Genomic DNA, 11,169 nt, shown 5'->3' with positions numbered 1-11,169 from the left:
CATACGAGGGAGTAAGATGAGAAGAGAAATACAAGAGAATAGTAGTAAGGCACGACACGCAGGCCGTGTTTATAAAATTACAACCTTTTATCAAATGGGTCATCGGGCTATAACTATGCATTTCAAACACCGTGCAAGTCAAAAATAGCATACATAATTCAACGTTTTGTTAAGGTGAATTATAAAATATCCTTTTAACTTTTATGGCCCACTAAGTTTTATTTATTATAAACTTTTTTATAAATTTATTACATAATTTAATCCACTCACATCATAAATATATTATAATTTAGTATTTTATAATTACAATAATTCAATTTGTATATATAGTTTGAGAGAAAATTTTCAATTATAATTAGGAGCAACTAATAGGACAAAAATGGAAAAAGAAGACCCGAGAAAGTCCGGTAGAAACCGTTGGAATTTTCAAACCATTTATGGGAAGAGAGGAAAGGAGCGAGGCAATGGGGATGCCTACGTGACTCCGAAATGCGTGCTCAAAAATTCATTCAAAATTTCCAGATTCTATTTGGGTCGTTGTTGTTTGGATAGAAAAAGAATCTTGCCTTCCAAAGGGACAAACCATGAATTCAAGACAATAATAATAAGTGATTGGAAATGGGCCTCACTTGCTTTCTTCATCAAGTAGGCTCTCAGTCAACTATGAACTGCTCCAATACTACAATTTGTTTATGGATGGGATGGGACTGGACGGGACGGGACCATTCAATTTTTTACCTTCTCTTTTATTGTCAACATCATGTGGTAAAGAAGTTTTGGGTTGATATTCGATATTAGGGTTTCAATTTTGTGTAGCTTATTTTTACTCCAAAATTACAATGTCTTCTCGAGTTTAAATTTTATTATTTATAATTACTATGTGTAGATTTCAGTTTCACCGTATGTATATGTTATATGTTTTTTTTTTGGAGTAGTTTGATTTTATTTGGTAGGCTATTTTACAAAAATAGTCCAAAAAATATTATATTTACAAAGATAACCCAGGTTTAAAAATAATCACCAAAATAACCTGAAATGAACAGTGAAATAGGGTTGTGGCCTGTGAATGGCCGGAACCAGTGTAGTTTTTTATATTGTATAATACTGGTATACAGAAAAGAAAAAAAAGGAAAAAAAAAATTTTGGGTGCTGGCCTGTCAGTGGTCGGCACCCCCTGTATACAAAAAATTTTTTTCAGGTATTTGTCTGTCAATGGCTTGCACCAGAATATGAAAAAGGTAAAAAAAAAATTTTTGGTGGTGGTCTGCCAATGGCCGGCACCACCTTAAAAAGTAATTTTTTTTTACTTTTTTCGTGTCAATTGTAGGCACCAGTATAAGAAAAAAATAAAAAAAAATTAGTGGTGGCCTGCTAATGGTCGGCACCACGTTTTTTCAAATTTTTTTTGTACTTTTTTCATGTCAATGGCAGGAACCAGTATACGAAAAAAGTAAAAAAAAATTTGATGGTGGCCTGCCAATGGCCGGCACCACCTTTTTGCAAAAAAAAATTTACTTTTTTCGTATACTAGTGCTTGCCATTGAAACAAAAAAAAGTAAAAAAAAAATTGTTTTGGTTAGCCTGCTAATGGCCAGCATCACCTTTTTCCCAAATTTTTTTTTACCTTTGGTCTGTCAATGGCCTAAGCACCAAGATATCTGAATAAAGGAAAAAATGTTTTTGTGGTGGCTCGCCAATGGCCTACTCCACTGTTTCAATTTTTTATTTTTGGTCCATCAATGGTCGGCATCGATATCTGAAAAAGTAAAAAAATCGTTTTGGTGGTGGCCTGCCAATGGCCAGCACCACCTTTTTCCCAATTTTTTTTTTACTTTTTTCGTGTCAATGGCCGACACCAGTATACGAAAAAAGAAAAAAAAAATCGGTGTCGGATTTAAAACGAAAAATCAGTACAAAGATAGCAAGCCGTTGCGAAAAGCAAATGTTGAGACTGTTTTACAGATTTTCGGTTTCAACTGATCCACTAAAGTTCTCAGAAATTGAGCTTGAAGATGATGATGGTTTAGGTACAATGATAGCAATTTATTGCCCCCCTGGAATAGAAAATCCCAATCCAGTTGAGTTGTTCGCGGAGATAGCTAAACCGGATCCCATTCAAGGGGTAATTCCAACAAGCCAGCGCTCCGGAATTGATTTTGATCTTAACGTCTCTTGGGAAGATCAGTCAGGTTTTGTACGATCAGCGTCAACTTTCGAAAATCCAAACACTGGTGGATGTTCGTATAACACCCCATACTCGTGTCATCGTCTAGAGATCCATCTAGAGGTGTTGGCCAGCATAGAAGATTGTGATGAAGGGTCTGATAATGATGATCAGTCCCACCGTGATCCCAACGATGATTTTAGTGACCCCGATTTGGATGATATCCCTGAAGACATAGACGAGGAAGGGCCGACTCACTTAGTTTACAATGGATTTGACGAAGATGAGTTGTTTGTGAGGCATTAATTTGATAACAAAAAAGACTGTTTACATGCTATAAAACAACTTAGCTTGAAATTAGGTGTGGATTATAAAGTAACGAAGTCGACGCATTTTTTGTATGCAGGAGAATGTTGGAAAGCGTCAAGTGGTTGTAAATGGCGTGCCCGAACTGCGTTAATGCAGGGGACACAGATGTGGATGATAAGGAAACTAGAAGGTCCACACACATGCACATCCGCTCGTATGTCGCAAGACCATAGAAAGTTAGATGCAAAAGCTATATGCAACTGATCATCCCTTCGGTGAAAGAGTCAACCACCATTCAAGTGTCGGTCCTTATTGTGGATATGCAAGCTCGATTCAAGTACAAAGTGTCGTACCAAAAGGCATGGTGGGCAAAGCAAATGGCGATGTGAGAGTTGTATGGCGACTGGGATGTGTCATACAACGAGCTTCAAGGGTGGATAGCTGGAATGTATGAGTATGTATCGGGGACAGTGACTGATTTGCAAACACTTCCATTTTATGATCCATGTTCAGGGTTCGTAGTTGTGCTTCCAAATAATGCCATTTCCAAATATCGAACCTACGTTCTCTCATTGGGAGTGTAATGTATTGTTGGAACATTAGTAATGTTGGAAAAATCAGTATAAAAAAATAATATTTTGACATAACATAGTTTTAAAATTTTTCTTAAAACTAAACCATTGTGATATTTATATCAATAAACCTTGTTACTTGAATTATACATGTGTTTTTGGATTAGGTGGACTTGATTTTTCTCTGCTTTCTACTACTCGATCTTTTTCACTAATCTCGACCTCAGTTTGCTAGAGTGTGAGCTCTATTCACAAATCCATAATAACAGTGTGCTCAAAAGGGGCTAGAAACCAAAGATGATAAAAGTGAGCTCTACTCACCTTGTCCTGCGATTAAGCAGTAAATTATATAAGTTCTGATGAACTTAGTGAGAATATCCTTTACAACATAATATAACTAATCTAGCAAGTCAACATTAAAGATAAGTTTTTTACAGAGATATCAACTCCTTGTCTCCTCTTGATATATAACAGATTTTACCGGAGTTGTGGTCGTCTCTCTATTTCTCTTACAACTTCTAACTTTTTATTCGTTCTTCGCTATTCTTGGCAAACTGTTGTTTACTCAGTTATCAACGGGCTTATTCCGCCCCGACAGACCCTCACCTACAGATCCCTGTTGTCTAGTTCCTCTTGATCACTTATTGTTACTCTGAATTCTCCTATTTTGTTGACGATCTAGTCTTAACGACCAGCCATTTACAACCTCTTCTCCCCACAATATGCCAGTGGTCCATTCATTGGCCTAAGGCTCGTGGCTTCAAGCCAGTAGAGTTTTGCCTCATATGTGCTTTTCTCAAAGGATTCATTGTTTCTCTGGCAGACTCTATAGTCCTATTGTTGGTTTCAATTTACATCGCCCTTGGCGAATCCCTTTTATTAATCCGGAGATCCACACCCCTCGGGTGCATCTCGCTGATGCATGCTTATAGTTTAACACCCTATTCACGCTACTCTTTCTATCTTAGCCCATGGCGTACCTTCTGTATGGTGAACTTCCCGCTAGGGTCTCATATATCTTATCTTGGCGAACCTTTAGCATTTATCGTCTCAACGAATTTTCTGGGATGTCATAATTCCATGCCACTATGGGCTGTCTGAGCATAATACCCATGTTTACTGTCCTGGCAGACTATCTACACTTACATACCAGTGGATTTTACTAGTTACCTTAGTCGAACTAAAGTCTTACACCCTTCTCGCCACTTACTCCCTTAGTCCTGACAGATCAACTCGTGTTTGCTGTCCCGATGAACTAACTATTCTGTGTTTATTGTCCTAACAGATTGTCTATTATGTGTTTACTATCATAGCGGATTGTCTATTTTGTGTTTACTATCCCAACAAACTTAACTCGTATTTACTTTCCCGACGACTTTCTCTGTGAATGTTATAGATTCTTTCATCGATGGTCTTATATCGATTCACCATCTTGGCGTATTATTACATGATGCCATGGAGTCTTCCATCTATAGTCTTACTCATCATACCTGGTTGTCATAACATCTTTCATCTATGGTCTTATTGTTGGAACGCCGACACCCCTACGGCACAGCAGAAAAATAAAATATCCGATGATCCTAACCATGGATCCATGTGGGAGGAACGAATAGGGGAGAAAAAGATTTCGAAATTACCGAATCTTATTCAGAGTCGAAAGCGATGCCTTGGCAATGAGTAATCTGATCTACTATCGAATCTAGCCGCAATCTATCGTGATCCCAGCCTCTACGTAATCCACCATGTTGACAATAAACAGAAAGAATCCCAAAAACTGTTTTTGAGAAGACTTTGCTTTGACGGCTACTAGACCCACCAAGCAAAGCAAAACGGGATTTTATATCCCTTTTTAGGGTTTCTAGAAATTAAATAAATATATCAATGTTTTTCAACCAAAAATTATAATTACATTAATTATAATAATGATTTCGATAAACTATATATTTATTTGAATTTATATACTAACCAAATTCATGTTCTCATTATGCGTACAACAACCTTGCACATATAATGTGTTCGATATTTGATTACCCAATTAAATTAATTCTATAATTAATTTAATTCAAGCGATAACCAAACACAATACCAACTATGTTTTATTCCGTTCATTTCAACTATAGGTGTGACCACAGAGGTTCTTGTAACGTTAGCAGTAATACTAGAACGATTCCAATGTTACAAACAATGAGTGGCACCTAGCAATGCATCATTGCTACCTAAGTAACAAGAAATCATGATTCGACATAACCTTTTATGATTAACCTTTCATGCAATAATCCTTAAGTCCTTTATCTCTGGATTGGACACAAGTCATGGAATAGTCACACTTGCATAGTCCATTCCATGTTCCTTGATATCTTAAGCAGACTATGATATACAAATAAGTATGACATCTCATATTAGCTTATTTGAGCATGGCCATGCATTTCTAGTCTCACTCAATCAAGTGGCCTAATATATTAATCCCATTATGTAGGAGGGACTTATCCTATATCGATCGACCATATCCCTCTACACTGATCGTGGTATATCCAACATCAGCCTTTATAGAACAACCAGTTACGGTGTACGTTTGACTGTATCAAAATACACAACTCACGATGTTGGGATTATGATGATCTCAAGTCTGAGGATCATATACATATTAATCACTGTGAGTAATGTTGTGACAATTACCTAATAATCCAAGAAACATACTCATAATGGGTCAGTCCAATATGTTGTTCTCTAACACACATATTCATGCATCGATCTTGACATTTCATATCAATGACAACCTTTTATCATCGATCAACTACATGTTAGTCTTAATGCATTATTGTTGTCTAGCCAACAATAATACTTGACTAAGGACCTTTTAAGAATAATCATATTATTCTCAGGACATTATTATAAAATAGTTTATTTATGCACACAGAAAAGAAACTGAAATAATAATGGTAACGCCTTATATTAATAAACATGATAAATCAAGTATGTTATTACAACCATCTCATGATTGATCTTTGGGCATACTCTAACACTTACACTGTATATCGTATACTTTGTACTATGCCACCATGGCATCTTTCATCCATGGTCTTATGTTACGTACTTCATATTAGACTGCCATAGCCTTTTAAATCTATAATCTTACGCACTTAACAGGCTGCCCCAACTTAGTTACAAACTGTCCCAACTCATCAACAAGCTGCCCCCACTCACCAAAAAGATGCTGCCCAAAGAGAAAAGCTCCCATTCAAGAGGAGACGAACCACTGTTAGATGGATGCCCCTTATCAAAAGTCATCTATGACAGACCGATGATGACATTGTGAATAGACCTTATTTTGCTAACTTTTTGAAATTGTGTAAATTTTCCTGCTACTGATTTATTAACTTAGATTAATTTTTGTAAATTTTCCTATGATTGCTACTATTGATAAACTTTGTCATATAGTCACTAATTTTTTTGGTAAATTTGCCTACGATTTGCATCTGTTCAATTGTGTTGAATTGTAAGAAAATTTGGAAATATTTTGCCCCTCATTCCTTTTGTAAACAGTTTGACGTTTTGGCCTTAATATATGAGCATTGATCCATGTAATTTGTGTTATCTCTTCTAACATATGAGTATTGAGAAAAAAATGTGTGAGAATTGAGAAATACAAAAAAAATTCATCTGTGTTATCTTTTTTGATATATGAGTATTAAGAAATACAAATAAAATGAAGATTAAACATTCTTTCAAGTCTGTCAACTTTGAAATGAAATCAAATATTACAAAACAACTTTCTAACTGTTGTAAGCAACAACAATATTACAAAACAATTTGTAAGCAACAATCACATATTATATCTCATTTCATGTTTTTCAAGTTTGTAAACAATAACATGAGCTAGTTAGCCATGTATACCAGCATCCATGTATAACAACATAAGCAACAATATACCAGTAGTCATGTATAACAACATACGTAACAATATACCAGCAACAATATTACAAAACATAAGCTGGTTTTCAGTGCTAACAACAACAATATAAGTTGATTTAGGGTTTAAAAAACAACAACATAGTTACAAATACAAGCACCAAAAACCATGTTTTTTTCTCCCTCCTCCTTGTATCCTCCAATGTCCTCACTTTTTTCAGAAGACCCAACAACACAATTCGTGAACGGGGCATCAATGGTGAATCCAACTAGGTAAAAAACCAACATGGTTTTCGAAATCCACTGTCAAATTTCTTAAACCCAAAAAATCCCCTACCTGGGTTGTCATTGGACCAAGACGTGTTTAATTTGGCTGGGTTTCTACAATAACACACCAAAATCATTTTAGGCATCTTTATTTTTTCTCTTCTCCTTGTTTTCTTTTTTTCTAACCCTAAATTGGTACTAGTAAAGCTGTTAAATTGAAAGTAACCGGCCAGCTGGAGGATTTTTTTGACACCAAGGATGCCATCATTTGCCATGTCACTTTGCAGTGATGTCTGTGACGAAAAACGGCAAAAAGGACTGTTTGTAAATTTTTGAAAGTTGAGTGACTGAAATGAAACCTAGGTGACTGTTTTGTTAGCTACCCCAAAATTGGATGACTGTTGGAGTAATTTACCCTATAAAAAATCTAATAATGTAAAATTCTAATAGATAAAATTTTATATAAACTAAAACATTAAAATATTTAGTATTAATTTGAAAGGATATTTTGGGGCAAAATACCAATAAAAGCCCATTTTTTTAAAAAATTACTGAAATGGGCCCGGTAAAAAATTAATTACCAGAATGATCCAATTCCCCGAAAATGCATTCACGTCAGCGCGTTGCTAGGTGACTAGGCAAGAAACTGCTTCGTCGATGAAGTGCCGCGCTTTCTATCAACTTGGACAAACCGCTTCCTTGACGAAGCGTTTTGCCCGCACGTGAACAGTAGCAACGACTACTTTTTTTACCGTTGATGACCCCCCAACAGTAAAAAAAACTATAAAAATCCCCATTTTATTTTTTTCACACCTAAATCCTTTCTATCAATTTCTCTCCAATATTCTCTCAAATTCCTCTTAAAAAAAGCTTTAATTTTTTTAATTATTTTTAAAAAAGCTTTAATTTTATATTTTTGAATTTTTTTAAATCATAAAAATTAGATCGTGTTAGCAATGGCCGGAGAATTAATTCGTCTCGATAACGAGCACATATCCGTCAGACAAATGAAAATGGTAAGTGTTAAATTTAATTTTTAAATATTATTTAAGATTTTTATTTATGCAATTTTAAATAATTTTTATTTTATTATTTCTTATAAAAGTCTGTAGATCGGATATTGCAATGCTATATCCGTAATATGCATGGTCCTCCATCACCGCTGGTAAAGAATTACCTGTGGGAAGCGAGTTTTTGGCACGTGGCGACGGTAGGCCGGGAATGCAAGTTGGACCCAAAACTCATTAGTGCGTTGATTGAGAGGTGGAGACCCGATACGCACACATTCCATCTTTCATGTGGAGAGTGTACTATCACTTTGGAAGACGTAAATTTGCAATTGGGATTGTCGGCATTCCTTTTAGAACAGAATTTATGCATTTAGCCATATGACCATATCATAGGCAGCCATCGTATGTTGTACCCACTATTCGAAAGGTATGTTACAAAGGTAGTCCGCTCCTTCGCCGTTAATTAAACGCAAAACTGCCAACATCTCATGAAAACAGTATTTATTTATTTCATACCCCGCCAATATAAGTTCATAGTGAATATTACATACCACTCTTTCATTTAGAATAAATTCAAAATGACAAACGAAATTATATTAATAGAGACTAAATACCCATGTTGGTCACTTGTCGTCGTTCACTCTTAGATGGATATTGCCTATAGTAGTTGGAAGCAACGTGCCTTAGGCAATACCGATGGTGTGTGCACTGTCATAAGCTTCCCTGTCGATCAATTACAAATAATATTTCGGTGTCCCGATCTGAAATAACACAGATATCAGGTTGGGGGCACACATGCCCCCTTAACCTAGATAAAAGGAAATCCTAGTCATCAGCTGACTCCCCCGGTGTTATTGCAAATGCAATTGGAAGAATTCTCCCACTGCCATCCTGTGCCACTACTAGCAATAGCCGATGGGTATATCTACCAAACATAAAGGTACCGTCAATTTGTACAAATGGCTTGCAGAATGGAAATGCGTCTCGGCATTGCTTAAAGGTCCAAAACAGGCGTTTGAACACCTAGCATCCACGTAGCAATCGGTCGTTGTAGTACGCATGTTCCGTTTCAAGGTTTGTTATGCAACCTGGGATATATCTTTCTAGCACTTGACACCACTACCATATTTCATTATATGAAGCGTCCCACCCACTATGCAACTTCTCCAACGCCTTTTGCTTAGTTGTCCAAGCCTTGCGGTAAGAGGGCGTGTACCCCATTTGGCTACGAATATTGGCAATTAAGACCGGCACTGAAGTCCTAGGATCTGCCTTCACCATGGGTAGTATCAAGCTAGCTAACATAGCTGAATCCATCTTGGGATGATCTTGTGAAATACCTATCAACGGAGTACATTAAATAATGCAACATTATATAATAACAGTATTATTCAGAAACCCTAAATATTGTACTGCAGCATATGTATGTGGACCTTTGTACTTTTTTATCTCCCAGAACCCTGTCATTTTCCTCAACGAGACGTAAATTTTCCATGAACATATACCGTCTTGCACTGTACACTTTGCCTCAAACTTATCAACTTTGGATTTAACCACGTGGTAGTTAACGCCGTTATTGATACTATGTTGTTTCAATACACCAATAAAACTATCATTTTTGGAAAACTCATTAGCAACTTCAAATTTACCTAAATCCAGTAGCGAACTTGTACGATCACGCAACCTGTGTGGTAGATCTGGAAACTTCAACGCATCATCTGTAGACAGATTGACATTATGCACGTGGGCTGGAGGTGAGCATGCCCTGAATCGTGGATCTTCTTCATCTGAACCCCTTCAACATCTTAAAGTTCGGTTGGAATAGGCTCCGATTTAGAAAATAATGCAACTTCTGCACCATCGGGCCCGGGCTCTTGAGGTGGATCCACATCGGAGTCATCTTCTAACCCACCATCATCTGCAACGTACGAGGTCCCCTCACCGGTGGACGTCGTAGGGAGTACATCATCCCTTCTTCTGGGCGTTTCGTAACGTCCCCAATTGAATGTAGATTGCCAACCATTAGAAGTTGATGTCGTTCCCCAGTACGTATTTCCAGCATCAAACATCGACCCACCGAGGTGCATGTCCTATCCACTGACAGAGTGTCGTGCAGGGGTTGTGTATTCCATACTGTTACCAAACATGGGTTGTTTCGTGTTTTGTAACCCACTAACCGAGTGTCGGGCAAGGGTCGTGTATACCTCTCGAACAGAAATCGTAAGTGCATCATTTGACGATGTAAATTGTACATATAACTCAATATAGGGCGCTTCACTAGCGAGATGAGTCTGCAACATTGCCTCTAAGCTACGAGCACCTTTTATGTCAAACGAGTCATATGTCACCGGATCAACAGAAGAACAAAATCGATACATAATAGACAGAACTTTCATTGACGTCATTTCGAGTATTTTATGCCTAATTTTTTTACGAAGTTCTGTCAAATCTATGTTCTGGTTAAAAACCAGTCGCACTGTATTCTCCGATTAAAAAATAACACCGTTCTCGGTATGATGAACCTCACCATCATGGTAAATAACAGCAATGATGCGTTCACTCATCTTCAATTTCTATCTTTCTTAGCCTCTCTAAATTTTTTTTTGCTGTAGCTTATGCAATCTGAGAAAAAAATTTTGCCTCATTTATAGCCTCAAGCCAAACAGGAGCTACTGTAGCAAAAACGCGTCCATGTGGGAGCTTCTTTCAATACTTTTGCTGACAAAGCATCCTGTTTAAGGTATTTTTGACACTATTTGCTCAAAAACGTCTACTCAAAATTATTTTTTCAGAAGCTACTGTAACAAAAAAACGTCCACGTGGGAACTTTTTTCAATACTTTTGCTGACAATGCATCCTGCTTAAAGCGTTTTTAACACTATTTGCTCAGAAACGTCTTCTCAAAATTATTTTTTCAAGAGCTATTGTAGCAAAACAA

The sequence above is a fragment of the Gossypium raimondii genome, chromosome 13 (assembly GCF_025698545.1).
Source record: "Gossypium raimondii isolate GPD5lz chromosome 13, ASM2569854v1, whole genome shotgun sequence".
NCBI classification, from domain to species: Eukaryota; Viridiplantae; Streptophyta; class Magnoliopsida; order Malvales; family Malvaceae; genus Gossypium; species Gossypium raimondii.
The sequence above is the reverse complement of the archived record's forward strand: the minus strand, read 5'-3'. Positions refer to the sequence as shown.